General features: G+C 39.0%; 1 long non-coding RNA gene across 4 annotated transcripts in view; it reads left to right on the top strand.

Moving 5' to 3' along the window:
* Positions 1-16,287, top strand: part of LOC120530299 — a 136,306-nt gene extending 120,019 nt beyond the window's left edge. For all 4 annotated transcript variants that reach the window (XR_005633941.1, XR_005633942.1, XR_005633939.1 and 1 more), the window contains 3 exons: positions 12,657-12,694; positions 15,612-15,702; positions 16,166-16,287. This is a non-coding gene — a long non-coding RNA (uncharacterized LOC120530299). The remainder of the gene's footprint in view (positions 1-12,656; positions 12,695-15,611; positions 15,703-16,165) is intronic.
* The last annotated feature ends 1,929 nt before the right edge of the window (positions 16,288-18,216 follow it).

Raw genomic sequence — 18,216 nt, 5'->3', positions numbered from 1 at the left:
GGCACAAGGCAGGGAACCAATCCTGGGCAGGCGCCAACCCCGCAGTTTATGTATATCTAGTTTATTAAAAATAGAACTAAAATGTAGTTGCAAAAAAGCAAAATTAAAAAAGTGGGTTTTTGGGAGTTTTTTTCAGTGATCCACGGTGTTAGTTTTCCATATTTTGGGTGCATAGCAGCAAAAGGCCACCTTATCACTCCTCTTATCCTTAGTTCTCAGCATAATAAACAGACCGCTATTAGAAGATCTAAGGTTATGACTTGGAATGTAAGGGAACAGACATTTCAAAATATAGGAAGGAGCATAATTATTTAAAGCTTTACAAACTGAGATGTGCTCGGATTTTCTTTTTCTGCATAAGATTCTTGCTGCTGTATTCTGAACTAACTGTAAGCAATGGATGTCTCTCTTAGGTAGACCAGCTAGGAGTGCATTATAGTAATCTAGCTGACTAAAAGTAAAAGTGTGAATGAAATACACAGAAAAAACTAATTATTGTGTGAAATGAAATAAAACAGCCTTTAGTTTGTAACCCTTGTGAATGTTACATAGAGTTACATTGGGCTAATGTTTAAAATTATGTGACTGTCTGCATATCCGTAATATTAGTTCTCACTTAAATTACAGTTAAATTGAGATTTAAATTAGAGATACCTCGTAATGCTTCTTTATTTAAAGTGATATATAAAGCAAAATTGAACAAATGAAGGGGTATGGATTCATATTTTTGTATTTACTACTTTGAATGAAAAACAGATTTTACTTGAATCACCAAAGAAGCACTACAGTGAATCAGTATTGACAAGAACCTTTAATTAAATGGACCGGGTAAAGTCACAACTAAATACGCATATTGATTTAAAGGTTTGTTTGGAAAAATTGTTGCATTACAGCAGAAAATGCAGTGGTAACTAAAACTATTAATAGCTTGTCTAGAAAGCAGTACTAAGGTGTAAATAATCCTAAGTCAGTGGCAAAAATAGAGAGAAAAAAGACAAATTTGAATAACAATAAACATGTTTGTTGGATCTTAGCAAAAAATAATGACCTAGTATATGCTTGATTGTATTTCATAATATTTTGTGAAAAATAAGAAAAATATAGCAGGATGTCAAACTCGTTTAAAATATTATCATTATCGATGCTCCTGCAATTGGCTATCTTTTTCCATAAAGGCACGTGAGGTTTCAATTAATTTGTCTTCTGTGTCAGAAAGATGTCGGTCCCTTAAGGTGCATTCAACTGAGGACGTTAAATGAAGCAAGAAGCATAAGTTGATATGGCTGCAAAATTGTTCATAAAGGCACCGTATGTTATTTAATTAACGCAGCTTTGAAAAGAGTAGATTTAATGGAGCCAAGTTTCTATTTCAGAATTAAATAATTAAAAGTGTGTCATTGAACTGACATACAGCAGGGCAAAACGATGACACAGAGGTTAGCGCTGATGCCACTGTCTAACTCCATGGAGTTTGGACAATCTTCACCATGTTCACGTGGGTTTTCTTTGGGTGCTCTGATTTCCTACCATGTAGCAAAGATATCCACATGAGGTTGATTTCCTCGCTATATTAAGTGTGGGTGTGCATGATCGTTCCCTGTGATGTGCAGGTATGTTGCACAGGGTTGATTTGCTTATGTCCAATGATGTACAGGAAATAAAAATAAATGGAATCACTTATAGTGTTGCAGACTGCTGGGGTCCTTACCTGGCCAGGATGCCTCGATCATGGGAGGACTGGGGGGAGAGCGCTTATTACGGACATTATCTCCTCCGGAACACTAGAGGGCAGCCCCCCTGAATTGCTTCTGGGCCACAGGTTTGCAGCATGGAAGCTTAACCTTCTGGAGCCCGTGACCACTGCCAGGGGGTGCCTGGATGTTTCCTGAGGCCTGTTTAGCAGCTCTTCTACCACACCTGGAAGTGCTGCCGGTAGAAGCTCATTGGACACCTGGAGTGCTTCCGGGTGTCCTATAAAAGGAGCCAGCCGCCACTACTCGAGGAGCCAGAGTTAGGAGGAAGAAGGATGAAGCTTGCGAGGTAGAAGGGGAGGTGAAAGGACTGTGAATTGGCAGCTGAAGAAAGGACTGTGTTGTGGTGCTGTATGGATTGTGCTGTACTTTGGGGGCACAAAGAAGAAACGCTTCCCCAGCTGTAAATAAACACGTGTTGTGTGGCAATTCGTATCCCTGCCTGTCTGTGTCCGGTTAGGGCGGCTGTATGCACCCCAGTATTCCACAATAGCTTATTTGTCTAATTGAAAATTTGACTCTTTTTTCAAGACCCCTGTTTATTTCTAGGATTTCAAGACCACCAGGGGGCAACAAATCGTATAGACCTGCTGCTGTTAGACTTACAGTGCTGCACAGCAAACTAGTTACACATTTAGTATGTAGATCATTGTGTCTCCTTTTTTCATTTTCACTTCACAGTTCACCTTAAATAAAAAAGGAAGAACCCATTTGGTGCCATAAACAAGGACTTATGGGAATTTTAAAGCAAGTTCATTTTAAAAAGAGAACACAGATGTTCTCAGTAAAGACAGTGCATTTGAAAAGCAGTGTCAAGAGATGCAGTGTCATCTGTTTTGAGTGACCACTAACCACCAGGGAAATCTTCTGATAATGCTCCCGATTACCTGGAGCAAAATAGAGAGTGGGGCAGTTTGTCAGCTGTGATTAGTTGGAAAAGCAGAGATCCAGCCATGAAAGAGAGATATGAAGAGAGAACAGGAAAAGAACAAATTGTTACACAGCAGAGTGGGTGGATGACCAGTCACAGCTACAAAAACTGCCACAATAAAAGGCATCTATTTTTTAAACTATATGCAGTTGAATGTGTGTGTGTGTGTATGAAAATTTGTGAGAGCATAACCCAACAGAAATTTAATTACAAATAGGTGCCTGCCATTGGAAAATGACAGATTTTTTAATTATAACTGACCCTGGAGTACATAATACCCTTTTATGTAGCATGGGATAATTTCTTATCACAATCGTTGGCCCTAGGTCTGTGTTCTATCCTTCACTGCAATGCAATGTTTATTTTGAGGTGAGAGGTGGTGCTGGAAATATATTACAGTTGCTTCATATAAAAATCATGTTATAAAGCCAAACTGTTTTACTTGCTGGAGATAAAAACAGCTTTTACCTTGCTTCTTAGTACAAGCAGATGCTGAAGTCATGCTAGAAGCAGTAATCTGAGTCCCTGCTGAGATAAGCAGGAAAGCTGATTGTGGACTGAGCAAAAACAAAGTCTTCAGCAATGAGGTCAGAAAGTCTGTCACTGGTTTCTCTCACTTTACCACTTTGTACAAAATGGCATGCAGCACTATTGATTAAAGAAAGGCAATGTATGGAAATGCCATTTGTGGAAGCAAAGCATGTTTCACATTCTGAAAAATTGTATTTTAAGATTTGTAGGCTACATGCTATGCATATAAAGCTCAAAACATGCTGGCTCACTGCTATTGTCAGGCCAGCCAAATTTTGCATTACTAAATATGGGGTCCAGGAAATAACAACAGCATGTAATGGCACCCATATTTTATTTTTTACCTTAATCTTCTCAAGTAAGTTCTTTCAATCAAGCCTATTTCAGATTTCAAAGATGGGAACAGATTGTTAATTAATAAAAACCTGAGGTGAGGCTGAGGGGACATGTCATTTTATCAAGACCACAACTCAAAATGCTGACAGGCAGTGGTGTTCCAGAAAGCACCTTCATAAGATGACAGGTTAGATATTTTTTCTCCATGTCGTGAGAGTGAAAAAGCTGTTCACAAGTAATAGGGCCTTAAAGCTACATGTTACTGTGCTAAGGCTAGATACAACATTTTGTAGGCTTCACATTTTTTAAAGTCAGTTTGAGCATCTCGCTGTAAATTGCCTAAACAATGCGGGGTAACCTCCACCTCAGATTTCCCAAGAATGTGCAATTAAGTGAAGCTTTAGAGATGTCAGTTAAAAATATCAAAGCAGACAGAAAAGAAACTAAATCTGGGAATGTCCATGTAAGACAGACACAATAATGTATGTATGTCTTTCAGTGTTTTGTCCTCTATTTCATTTAATTTTTATATTTTGCTGTCTTGTGCTGCTCACTGATGATGTCACTGCCTTGGCCACTTAAAATAATGGTTGCTCTGTATGGTTTCTTCACATGTGTTCTGGCATGTGCTGTTACGGTAGTCCCTTATTTTAGGATGAGCTGCAAGAATGGAGATCTGAACTTTTTATATAAATGTTCTGACTCTTCCTCCATTTAGTGGTATTGGAGCATTGTATTGTAAATTTTGTGACCACAGATCACATTTAACTGTATGTATAGATAGATAGATAGATAGATAGATAGATAGATAGATAGATAGATAGATAGATAGATAGATAGATAGATAGAAGTTCACATACTCTAACAGCAGCACACTGATAAAAAAAATATTAAATTAAAGAGTGATGAAAATGCAGGTAAAACAGACAATAACTTTGCATAATGTTAACGTTTACCCCAATGGTGGAATTGAATAGTCACATAGTGTGGAGGAGGAATGATCTCTTCAGTCCTCAGTCAGTGGAGCAGGACAGTGACAGCAGTCTATCGCTGAAGCTGCTCCTCTGTCTGGAGATGATACTGTTTAGTGGATGCAGTGGATTCTCCATGATTGACAGGAGTCTGCTCAGCGCCCATCACTCTGCCATGGATGTCAAACTGTCCAGTTCCATGCCTACAATAGAGCCTGCCTTCCTCACCAGTTTGTCCAGGCGTGAGGTGTCCTTCTTTATGCTGCCTCCCCAGCACACCACAGCATAGAAGAGGGCACTCGCCACAACCGTCTGATAGAACATCTGCAGCATCTTATTGCAGATGTTGAAGGACGCCAGCCTTCTAAGGAAGTATAGTCGGCTCTGTCCTCTCTTGCACAGAGTATCAGTATTGGCAGTCCAGTCCAATTTATCATCCAGCTGCACTCCCAGATATTTATAGATCTGTACCCTCTGCTTACAGTCACCTCTGATAATCACAGGGTCCAGTAGGGCCCTGGGTCTCCTAAAATCCACCTCCAGCTTCTTGGTTTTGCTGGTGTTCAGGTGTAAGTGGTTTGAGTCGCACCATTTAACAAAGTCCTTGATTAGGTTCCTATACTCCTCCTCCTGCCCACTTCTGATGCAGCCCATAATAGCAGTGTCACCAGCGAACTTTTGCCCGTGGCATGACTCAGAGTTGCATTGGACGTCCATTCACCCTTAAAGAATCCCTGTTACTCACAAACTCATTAATACCTTTGCATAAAAAGATTTAAACAACTACTACAGCAGAAATTCCGGATACACAATTTACATTAGTAGAAAGTAGAAAAATCCATAATTCATTGTCTATAGTGAAAGAGAAATTAAACAAATGCAAAAATCAGACAAAACAGTAACCTCTAAAGTAGGTCAGAAGGAGCACAAAACAAAGTGTTAATTACTTGTGACACAGTTCCTTTTGTGCAGGATGTGATATCAGGTTTTGGTAGGGGTACTTTATGACATACTGTAAATGGTATCATAGTAACCAGAAGAAAGACTTTGATGAGATCAAGACAGGGATGAATTGTAACAAAACTGAAATACTGTATATACTCATGTATAAGTCGGGTCTTGAAACCTCAACTTATATGCCTGTTCAAAAATGTGACACTTATTTTTTGTATTTTTTTTTTTTTTACATCTTCTTGCCTCCTCCAATCTCGCATCAGTTTCTCAGATGCATCGAACTTTGTTGCAGCAGTGCAATTACCAATTTCTTTCGCCACTTCAATGAAGTTTAATTTAAAACAAGCTTCATATTTTCTTCTGCTCGAAAAATCCATTGTATATAAGGGATGCTCTTACAATAAATGTGTATGAGGGTGTGAGAAACAAAAAACACAAATCAGAGCAAACGTTGCTTCAGAATAGTTTGGGTATTACCGTGTGATCACATAGGCAGAATAGAGAGAGAGAGAGAGAGAGAGGTTAGGAACACGTGCTGATACAGCACTTTGCCGCACCCATATAGAAAAAAGCAGTGTGCTACATGGTGGGCGTTAGCATATCATAATCTGTGGGACCAATAACGTGAGTTTTCTGCATTCAATTTATACGACCAACATTAAAAAATACCAGAAATTAAACAGTAAAATCAAGTCCTGACTTATCTGCGGGAGAACTTATCTGCGAGTATATACGGTACTTATTGAAAAGTGTGCATCTCAAGCCCGGGTTCAACTACTTCTCACTGAATCTTGATAATCCTGCAAAATTAAACTATTGTTTCAAGTCTTCAGTCTGGTAGTTTGAATCTCTAAATTCCACAAAATATTTTCTTACTTAGAATGAAACAATGCCAGGCTCTGACACAATTAATGATTAGCAAAACAGCCAAGTTTTGTTTAGCAAATGGTTTAGTTAAATTTTGCCATTGTGAACTTTCATCTGCCTCATGTACTGCCTACTTGGCAGCCTCTGTTCATTCCCAACTCTATAAGCTGATCCAAGCCAGAATCCTCCCAGAAACTCCTTGGAATCCACAAAGCTGGGCTACAGGATTTTAGCTGCAGAGAAGCTAGATGCATCCCCATTTTTCACTCTGAACTAGAATAGGTTTTTCCATTCTTTTGCACATATATTATGTAAACATTCTTATTTAAGGTTTATTTGGTTCTAAAGGCAATCACTGATATTTTTATCAGGATGTTATTTTGTTTGTTGTGTACACCTGCTAACCGTTTTGTTATATAGGGCAATAGTAGGTCATGACTTAGGATGTAAATGAATAGATGTTATAAGGTCATACACTTCCTGATTATCTGAGATTCAATGGAAACTTAAACATTGAGAGTGTCTGTTGAAGTAATCATCTTGCTTTCTTTCTTTAGTAATTTGACTACAATGACAGATAGGAAAGATTAATAATTTGGACCTTTGTTTTGTGACTTCCACTTCATCACCTGGGGCCTCATGCATAATACTGTGCGTAGAATTCACACTATAACATGGCGTATGGACAAAAGCGAAAATGTGCGTCCGCACAAAAAAATTGAGATGCACACATTTGTGTGAACGCCAACTTCCACGTTCTTCCGCTACATAAATCCCAGTCAGTGTGAAAAGTAACGCACGTGCACGCACCTGCTGACCCGCCCCGTCTCCTCCCAGAATTACGCCTTTTTCAATATGCAAATCAATATAAATAGCCCTTAAGCTGAGCATTCTGTAAAAAGGCAATGGCAAAAGCACTGAATCCATTACATTTGTGATATTACAGCTCTCTGAATAATTAAAATACTGAGATGTATACTTGATATCATTTTCATGATGATATGAGTTAAAGCATGTTATTAAACATGGGAACATGGTGGTGCAGTGATTCTTCCTGCCTCATGCAAGATGCTTGTTGCGCCGTCCGCGACCTTCAATGAAATAATTTATTGCAGCAGTACTGTCTCTTTCAAACATACTAACCCCCAATTCCTTTCCTTATTTTTCTTTCACCAAATACCCAGTCGCCACACAATAAGCTCTGTAATAGATGTTAAGCCATCTATAAGCTGAGAACACCAATTCTTCAAAACTTTTAAGGAACATTGAAATATCTACATAGTACATGTTTAATTATTCTATCCTTCCAGTGTCACGCCAGCCCCAGAAAGCATACAGCGCAAGGCAGGAACAATCCGTGAACGGAGCGCCTGCTCCTTGCTAGCGCAGCGACACCGTGTCCTCACATGTTTAAATTATTAATATTGATTATTTAAATGAAGTTAAAGTTTTATCTGTATAATATAATAAACATATTCTGCTGCGTTTCATCTTAAAAATAATATTGTCATCATATGTAAATATGCGCTTTATAAAGTGGTGCAGGTTGTGCAATAAGTTTATAGTGAGGTGATTGTACTAATAAGTACAAACAGTTCTACAAGGAGCACTTGATGGACTGATTGAGTGCGTATATAGTTCTTGGGACGAAACTGTTACTGAACCGCGAGGTCAGTACAGGAAAGGCTCTGAAGTGTTTGCCGTATGAGAGCAGTTCAAATAGGCAGCATGGCTGAGGCAGCGTGTGTTTGATGCTGTATACCGATAATTCTCTTTCCAATCAGCTGCTGTAGAGCTGTGATTCCACACTCAGATACAGTGATATAAATACTCCGAGTGGTGCAGTGAGAGTAATATAGAAAAAGATGATCCGCTTTGGCAACCCCTAATGGGAGCAGCTGAAAGAAAAAGAAGAAAAAGGTGCAGTGAGAGTAACAACGCTAAAGCAGTTATGGTATTTGGAATACTTTGGCTATTCCATGGACCATTATATTGTTACAAGTTAATTACAATCAGATGCCTTAAACTAATAAACAATATGCAGTTAGTTTCAGTGTATATGATAAAGCTGCGTCAGTGATGTGGATCTAAAAAAGAAAAGGTAACCACATAGGAACAGTAGCACTGCTTTGACACTGGGTGCTGCCAGTTTGCAAAACCGAGTGGAGAACTTGCGTACGCCAGGGTTGGAGCTACTGTGAAAATGTGCGTGGCTTTCCGCCAAGTTTCGGTTTTATACATCGCGATTTGAGTGTGGAAACGTTCATACGCAACAATTTTTGTGCGTACACACCGTTTATACATGAGGCCCCTGCTCTCAGATTGTTAAATATTTCTGCCTTTTCCCACTTATGGAATTAAAGAGAGAGAAAGGTTGTTGATCAGATGAAAATATCTGCAACATATTTCGATGACTGCAAAATACTATTTCGACACAAATTTATTTGCTAACTGCAAATGTGATGAGTCAAACAATATGTACAAAATTACTAGACACAACTTTTTCACCTTCTATTTTCTCTCAAACTGGTAGTACTCTGGAACCTCTTTTTGTAGTATTATGAAAATACCAGTAATGGCACATTGTGCAATAACATGTAGTGAATACACTTGACTTGAGCATTCATAGTTTTAATCCTCTTTCTCTTTACATTTAGCATTTGTTTGCTCAGAGGTTGATGTGCTGACTGCTTCCTGAGTAGCTCTTCTATTCTCCACCCTAGCGGCCCGCTTCATTTCTTCTTTTGTCGGCATCTTTTTGTGTTAAAACTGATTAAGTCATTGTTTGTGTTGCAATTACTTACATTTTCTTTAATTTTTCACTTAAGCTGGCGCTTAAGTCTTCAATCTCCCTCAAGAATGATTTCAGATATGAAGAGGTAGGGGAAGTGATGGCGAAGGTGGTACGTATGAGAATGGCTCCCTGATGGACGTTGCCAAAAGTTGATTCTACAATAAAATAAAAATAAAAAGAGGAAAACCTTGGAGGTCAATCATCCCGAAAGCAGATAGGAGACGTCAGGTAGTATATGTGCACCAAATTATAGGTCATTAGGTCAAACAGTTTGCGAGCTACAGGTGATTTAAAATCCTGGACAGACAAATGAACAGCCATGGTAATATATTACATATAAAGATTTCTAAATCAGAATACTTCAGCTAGAGAACTCCTGCCTGATACTAAATTATCTTTAAAACTTGCACAAATGGTAATGCCAACATCTAAGCCTAATTAGACACTTGGGATATTTTGAAACTAGTCCTTTTACAATATTAAAATGTCTTATGCAATTTCCACTAAAAGACCGTTTCAGGTCCCAACTCTTTGAAACGTTCTCCTTCAAACAAACAAATACATTAATAAATAAACACATATATTATGGTCTGAACACACACATGCATGACTTAAAAGCATGAAAATTAAATAGAAAGAAAACATCTGACTTGGCAGTCCCAGTCACAGTGCAGAATTATGCAGACATATTGAAGTCCCAGTAGCCCCATCTAAGGGGGATGAGACAGAATATAGGAGTCAGGTGGAGAACATTGTTTCTTGGTGCAAAGGAAATTACCTGCACCTTAACATCAGCAAAACCAGGGAACTGGTAATTGACTTTTGCAGCACCAAAGAGCCTCTATGTCTGGTCACTATTCATGGAGTGGAGGTAGAGGTGGCTCACTCCTACAAGTACTTGGGGGTCCATATCAATGACAGGTTGGACTGGTCTTGCAACACAGAGAAACTACATAAGAAAGTGCAGAGCAGGCTGTTCTTCCTTAGTAGACTTTGCTCCTTTAATGTGGGTAGTAACACCCTTCACATTTTCTACAATCTGTGATGGCAAGTGCAGTTTTGTATGTTGTTTTGTGCTGGGCTGTTAGCATCACTTCATGAGATGCTCACCGAATCAATGAGCTAATTAAAAGGGCAGGTTCAGTTATGGGCCACAGTCTGTACCCCATGGAAGTAGTAGCAAAGGAGAGAATTAAAACAAAACTGAGTGCCATTGCTGCACATCCTCACCATGACACACTAAAACTGAGTATCATCGGCCAAAGAATTATTCATGGGAAGCGTGTCAAGAAACCCTACTGGGGCTCCTTCATACCAACAGCAATATGTCTGCGTTAATGCCTCACTGTGACTAAATCAGAAATATTGTTTTGTTTCTTTTTATTTTTTCTTCGTTTTTAGTCTGATATATATATATATATATATATATATATATATATATATATATATATATATATATATATATATATATATATATATATATGTATAGTTATTTAAGTATTTATTTACTTAAAGAGCTTCTGTAATAAGCCAAATTTCCACCTGAAGAAAAAGTTAATGTTACATAAAGTTTTATGCATCTTGGCACACATTAATGAATGCACATGTGTTATAATCTGCATAATGATTTGTTTTCAATAATTTTTATAATATAACCAAATGTCATATTTTACCTTTATGCTCAATGAAGAATTACACTTTTTTCCAACTTACACTCTTCAGTCTTTTCTAGAGTTGTAGATTCCACCATACTGTTCGTCATCACCTACTGTCATTTAACTGTTTAAGCAGTCAGAATATTTTTACTTTTTTAGGCTCTTCTCAGTGTTTATTCCCCACTGCTATATTATGCAATTTAACCAATTTCTTTTTGCATTTATTTATACTTTTCAATTATGGAATTCTCTGTGAAAGGTACTTTATACAATTGATTGATTGATTGATTGATAAAGATATATTTAGTATTTGTCTTTCTTCAAGAAGACATTCTTATTTTGTGAGACACATGTAGTTTAAAATTCAGTTTTTGCATTTATATAGTCCCTCCATTTATAATTTAAAAGTCAGGATGAAATAGTGAACATTCACAGTACTAAAACAAAATCAGCAAAAGCATGTTATAATTAGAAAACTACAAAAATTAGCTAAGGCGAGTGTGATCTACAGGAGTGGCTCTGCTCATTAGTATCAGCTACCCTGCTCATTTAGATCAGACGGAAAGCTCAAGTGTTTTAAACCTGCAATCACTGTTAATCAATCTTGATGTAATAAATAGATATGCAAACCAGAGCACACTCAATGTACTAAGGGCGGCAATTATGAAAAATGTTTTTGACATTCTAAATTGTAACACACCTGAGGCAAAAGTGATAAATGATTTTTAATACAATTTGTCAACAGTCCCAATAAGCATAACAGCATTTTTGAAATGTGAGTAGCAGAAGTCCACCGAAAGCCAACTTTCCCAGGTTATAATCAAAATGGAACATTATAGTAGAGCACAATTCCGAAGAGTGCAAGAATGAAAGCAGTCATAAATTTAAAAACAGATGCCAAGCACATTTATACCAAATATTGAAAAAAAATATTGAATTAATAACTGAATGTAGCTATTGTCAGGGATGCCAGGGGCTATGACCCGGCCGGGACGCCAGGAGGGACCGGAAGAGGGTCAGAGCCCTGCCTGGATCACGTGGGGTTTGCCTTCCGGGTTGCTTTGGGGGCCACGGGTCGAGGGCATGGAAGCCCTTCCCTGTAGGGGCCCGTGGTCACCGCCAGGAGGCGCCCCAATGCCTTGGGGACTTGTTTCCCCAGCACTCCCGCCACACCAGGAAGTGCTGGGGAAGACTGGAGGATACCCGGAGAGCTGCCGGGAGAACAGCCGGCACTTCCGCCACGCTGGGGCGTGGCTAGAGGAGGAATGCCGGGAACACCTGGGGCTCATCCGGGTCCTGTATAAAAGGGGCCGTCTCCCTTCATTCGAGGCTAGAGTCGGGTGGAAGAAGGACGAGGCAGAAGAGAGTGGAGGCGGCCCGAGAAGAAGGCATTGTGGCCAGGACTGAGTGTCATTTTGGGGTTTGTGCACTTTATGGACTTTGGACTGGGTCTGAGTGACCATTATTATTTGTGTAAATATTGTAAATAAACGTGTGGTGGTATTTTAACAACATGTCCGCCTGTCTGTGTCCGGGCAAAGTTCACACTATATAAAAAGACAATGCAAGACAACTTTAGAAAATTGTGGGAGAAGCCTTAAGACTTTTCTTTTGTGTCTGATAATCAAACAGTTTGTTGTATAGACATCAGCAGAAATCAATACCTCCTAGTAATATATGGAAGTTTTAGATGATTGACTAACGCCTTCATGTCCACAAAACAGTAATATAAAGTAAAGTCTCCATTTCAGAATGTCTCAGTGGTGCAGTAGTTAGCTGCAAGAGACTGGGTTTGAACACTGATCTGATTACTATATGCGAGGAAATTGCAATTTATCTCTGTGTCCATTTGTGTCTTTCTCACAGATACTGCAGTTTTCTATCCATTGTACCATGAAATCCAGGTGAGGTTGTCTGATGACTCCAAAATTTGCCCTGTTGGTATTGGACTGGTTTCTGGCAACTCCTCAATAGAGTTAAGGGGGTTAAAGACATGGGTATACTATCCTTTTCATTTTAGTGTATGCAGCAGCTAGTTTTATTCAGCAACAGCAGGAGTCTATTCAGTAATTACAAAAAGTGAGTGTCCTGAAAAACTATGTTGAGTTTACTTGAGCTGAAAAGAAACTGAAATTTGAACAAGTTAGGTTCACATTCAGGTGTTTTCGAGAACTCAGTTAATGGAGTTAAAAGCTGGTGTATTTCACGTTACTTCAACAAGTCGGTTATCATACTTTTGTTTAGTAAATGTTTTTGAAACAGTGAATGATAACAATTATGATAGATTGAAATTACATGTGTTAGTTGACTACATTTAAACAAGTTTTTAACCCTTAAACTGACACATACTTGGGGTTTAATGCACTCCTAGACGCCAAATACGTTTTTGCTGCACTTTTCAAGGAAACATCACAATTCACCAAGAAAAAGTGAAAGTTTAATGGAACACATATTTTTTTCATGGAAAGAGTAATTACTGCAACACTGATCATTTTACACACTGCCAATGAATTGTAAAAACTATATTACTTATAGTACTATTATATGTACAAGGTACAACTGATGCCATTGATGAAATTCAGTAAATCGCTGAGTCAACTGCGCTTGAACTGGCTGCATGCAAGCATACGGAGGCCAACGCTGATGCTTGCAGGCGAGTCTAGTGCAGTGACTGAATCCCAGGGACAGTGATGCTGATTCGCTATGGGGTGAAAGTGGTCATGAGCTGGCTGCTCAACGAATGTACGGCACTGACTGATCAGCTACAACGTGCTGGCAAACTGCACTGGGAACCGACTATAGCCAGTTGCTGAGTTCATCGAATGTACGTTGCCAAATATGCTTAGCTCTGGCATGCTGGCAAATTGCATTGGGAATGGACTATAGCCGGTTCTGGCGGTTTAAGGGTTAATCGTACTTTACAATATCATGAGGTTAAAACTGTAACCTAAATAGACTTGTGGTGGCTCTAAACATTTATATTGACAGCAGGTTCTAAGTCAAGAGATGGAAAAATTGCATTAAATGATTGTTAGTTGTTTGATTTGGATGTTTTTGACTAACTGAAGTTCATATTTCTTAAATATAACAAGCGGAAAGTTAATATATCTGTTGCAGCCTCAAGGTAAAATTGTTGGCTACTTTGAAGGAGAGCAGGCCTAATTTATGAGGCTTGAAATGTGTGTAAGGAACTTCCCATGCAAATTTAGGGATTTATAAAAGAAACCTAGATGAGGGAACATGTGTATACTTATGGTATCTCTGACCCATATGTATGCAACATTTCACGGAAATTGCGAAATGAGGACACCCTTGATCAAGTAGGGAAATACAGGCAAACAAGTTAAATGATGACTTGGATGCATAACAGTTCATATCACTAAGCTGTTATTATAATCTGTGTTGACGTGACAAACGTATTACATCTCAAAAGTGATGCATAAGATGTACAGACTACTGTATATTTTAGTTCCCTTCTAAGAGGACCAATACTGCGTATTTGCACTGAAAAAGTTTTTTGTTTTTTTATCAGTTGGCTACCTGTTGTCACTTGTCCGGGAACTGGCTGACAGATCAGGAATATCTCAACCAAGCTTCACACTGTCATGCCCGCTGTGCTGGAAGCTATTAAATGACAGATGAAGGCTTTACATCCAATTTTCATATAGTGTGGGTTTACATACATCCATCCATCCATCCATCCTGTTCCGCTTATCCGGGGTCGGGTCGCGGGGGCAGCAGCTTAAGCAGAGAGGCCCAGACTTCCCTCTCCCCGGCCACTTCTTCCAGCTCTTCCGGGAGAATCCCAAGGCGTTCCCAGGCCAGCCGGGAGACATAGTCCCTCCAGCGTGTCCTGGGTCTTCCCCGGGGCCTCCTCCCGGTTGGACGTGCCCAGAACACCTCACCAGGGAGGCGTCCAGGAGGTATCCTGATCAGATGCCGCCTCATCTGACTCCTCTCGATGCGGAGGAGTAGTGGCTCTACTCTGAGCCCCTCCCGATGACTGAGCTTCTCACCCTATCTTTAAGGGAAAGCCCAGACACCCTGTGGAGGAAACTCATTTCAGCCGCTTGTATTCGCGATCTCGTTCTTTTGGTCACTACCCATAGCTCATGACCATAGGTGATGGTAGGAACGTAGATCGACTGGTAAATTGAGAGTTTTGCCTTACGGCTCAGCTCTTTTTTCACCACGACAGACCGATGCAGAGCCCGCATCACTGCGGATGCCGTGCTGATCCGCCTGTCATTCTGACGGTCCATACTTACCTCACTCGTGAACAAGACCCCGAGATACTTGAACTCTTGCACTTGGGGCAGGATCTCTCCCCCAACCCTGAGAGGGCACTCCACCCTATTCCGGCTGTGGGTTTACATACATACAAAATAAAATGTTTCCACCAGCATGAAAGTTAATTTGCAACACTGTTCATTTTTACTAATGAAATCGGAGCAGTTTACAGCTTTTGTTAACCATAAGCAGTAACATTTCATTAAAAGTCATCTTTGATGTTAAGAAGATACTGACAAGCATCTGGAATACTCTGGCATGCTACATAAAAAGGCATCTCCAATAGATGGCCATTCGCAGACTGAAATAAGAGAGCATAGATGTGTTTTTTCTCCTGATACATACACATTATCGATTTGCTTCATCACTAGCGATCAGACCTTTTGTTTAATTTATTTCAGGCAAGTTGTGGCTGGAGCTCATGGCATTTATAGTAGAAGTAACATGTTGTCATTCAGCATATTTGCACTTGTTGGTGAGACTCGGTGCTTAGGCCACCAAATAACGATTCTTTCCATGCCTCTAATTTAGAGACAAGAACATTTATCTCATACTACAGGATGCATCATGTGGGAGGCTGCTCTATCGGCCAATGAGGGTCATCAGCATCGTGATTGCATAGGTATGAGTTTGATTATCGTGGTCCATATATGGTTGTTTGAAGGTGGAACAGGCTGAGATTTGACTTGCGTTCACGAATGCACATTTACAAGATGATTGTGATTTATAAAGGGTAACTTGCACAGAAATATGCGTGCACCAGGTTTTTTAAATCTGCTCATTTTTTGGCATATGCATTTTCCTGTTTTTTGGCTTATGCGTATTTTCACGCTCAAAATCACAAAAAAGTTTTCCAAATAAGACCACAGATCTACAACTTTACTGTTTAATGAAAATGTCAGATATATATTGAGTCATTACACATGGTAATATAGCATACCCATATTGTTGGTTTTAGTGTAACATACTGTATATACTTAGTGTGTATGTGCTCACTCTGTGCTTACAAAGTGATGCTTAAATGATTCCTTTCCTCTTACATTAATTTCTAGATCAGTAATATTTGCTTTTATTCACTTTTACAGCTAACTTACCTCAAGCAATGGAAAAAGTGAGCTGAACCTGTTTTAATAGTCCATTGCAGCCTGTGTGTCAATCTACTTGATGGTCTCTGGAAGATACAACTTGAATTTACGTGGCAAAAAAAGCCAGCCCGATGACAGGACTGACAAGGGACACTCTGGAGGCTGTTGTGGCTAAGGGGATGGTGGCAAAAGTTCATGTCATCATGAACAATTCTGCTCTTCACCTCCAGGGGGTGCTTTCTTGAAGTTATTTTAGCCAGAGGCTTATACCTCCAAGGTTCAACTGGAAGCGCCTCTGGGGATCTCTTTTGCCTGAGGCCATCAGGCAGTTCAATGTTTCATCCTGATGCCTGTTCCTTTACTCCATCCAGAAGCCATAGGAAAATAGTATAAACTTTAATTTGCTACAGTTACTTTATAGCAAAATTTGTTGTCTTATATTGTACTTTGTAGACTTCTGTGTAGCTTATGTTTTCAAGTGTTTTGTTTTGCTGCAGTATGCAATTGAATTTCTCCTTGGGGATCAATAAAATATATATAATCTAATAATGAGTCCATCTCTATAATACAATATGAATGTGTCTTTATCTTATAATATACAGTTTAGCTGCTTTTGAAGGGCTGGGTCATATGAAGAGTCTGCATAATGATTTTTTAATTGCTTAAATATGAAAACATGTAACTACAGACAGATGTTCACCCAAAATTATTTTAATAGTAAAGAGAATATAAATATATAATTTGTGAATTTTCCCTTGGGATTAATAAAGTATCTATCTATCTATAAATAAATATATATACATTCCTTTATAGAAAGAAAGAAACAAACATGCTGTTAATAAAACAAATTTCTGCACATTCAGTTGGCTCAAACTGTCATTATGCGACAAAAAGCTGGTCAAGGTAACAGCTGTTCTGAAATTTTTCTTATATTGTGAAGTTTTGTATTAGAGTTGTACAAAACAGAGCTTAGCTTGAGCGCTACAAATACTCTCTTGAAATGGCCTATGATGAGTGTTATCACTTATTCCTTTTTGGGCACAACATGTAACAATAGTTCATCGTATACTACTGTATACAGTGGAATTCTGACCCTTAAGATGTGGCTTCTAGCAACAAGTACTAATAATGCAGCTGCTCATGTAATTCTGTAAAGGGCAAAATAAAGACACTGAACAGTATTTACCTACAGAGTGTGAAGATAGGAAGCCATATGAGGCAAAAATTGCAGTCTAAACTAAACTTATTAAAGCTAAACTTTGCTTGCCTGTGTTGTGCTTTGTTAACCTCTTTGAGTCTCCCTCCTATGTGGTTGCAGAACAAGATGCCCACAGCTTTATATCACAAAATAGATTTTTTTTCAAATGCTCTCTCATCCTGACTCATTGCTGTGGCAGGGCTGCAATTAAGCATCCTATGGGGCAATATGTATTGTAGCTTAAATTGGGGTAAAGGTTCAGTACAATCTGCACAAAGATTTACTCAGTGGTCCTTCCATTCATTTGTCTCTGCTACATATGCCCAGCAGATTCTACCTGCAAGCTTTATCATTACACATACAATAATAATAATAATAAATTTGCAAAAATCTCAAGTAAACATTTTCTACGTTGTCTTTATGGGGTGTTGTGTGTAGAATTCTGAGGAAAAAAATGAATTTAATCCATTTTGGAATAGGGCTGTAACATAACAAAATGTGGAAAAAGTGATGGGCTGTGAATACTTTCTGGATGCACTGTACATAAAATTCAAATTGAAGCAGTGGTGTCCTCACTGTGGTATTCTTTAATGGTGGCTTTACACTAAATGAGAGGCATAGACAAGGCAGATATGCGAGAGAGTTTGTTCAAGTCCATAACAAAGGTGCATACCCCGTTTGTAGTGCCTACCCTGTACTGCCTTTTCTCCACTGAATTATATTAGTTGAATAGAAAACTGGCCATGGATGGTACATTTTTACAGTGCTCTTTCCACATAGCCTGTAACTTCAAAACAAGTGCTCTCCAAACTATATCCATGACAGCCCCCCAAACTTTTCTAAATTTCTGCTC

Source organism: Polypterus senegalus, chromosome 5 (assembly GCF_016835505.1).
Source record: "Polypterus senegalus isolate Bchr_013 chromosome 5, ASM1683550v1, whole genome shotgun sequence".
Taxonomy (NCBI): Eukaryota; Metazoa; Chordata; class Cladistia; order Polypteriformes; family Polypteridae; genus Polypterus; species Polypterus senegalus.
The sequence above is the reverse complement of the archived record's forward strand: the minus strand, read 5'-3'. Positions and strand labels throughout refer to the sequence as shown.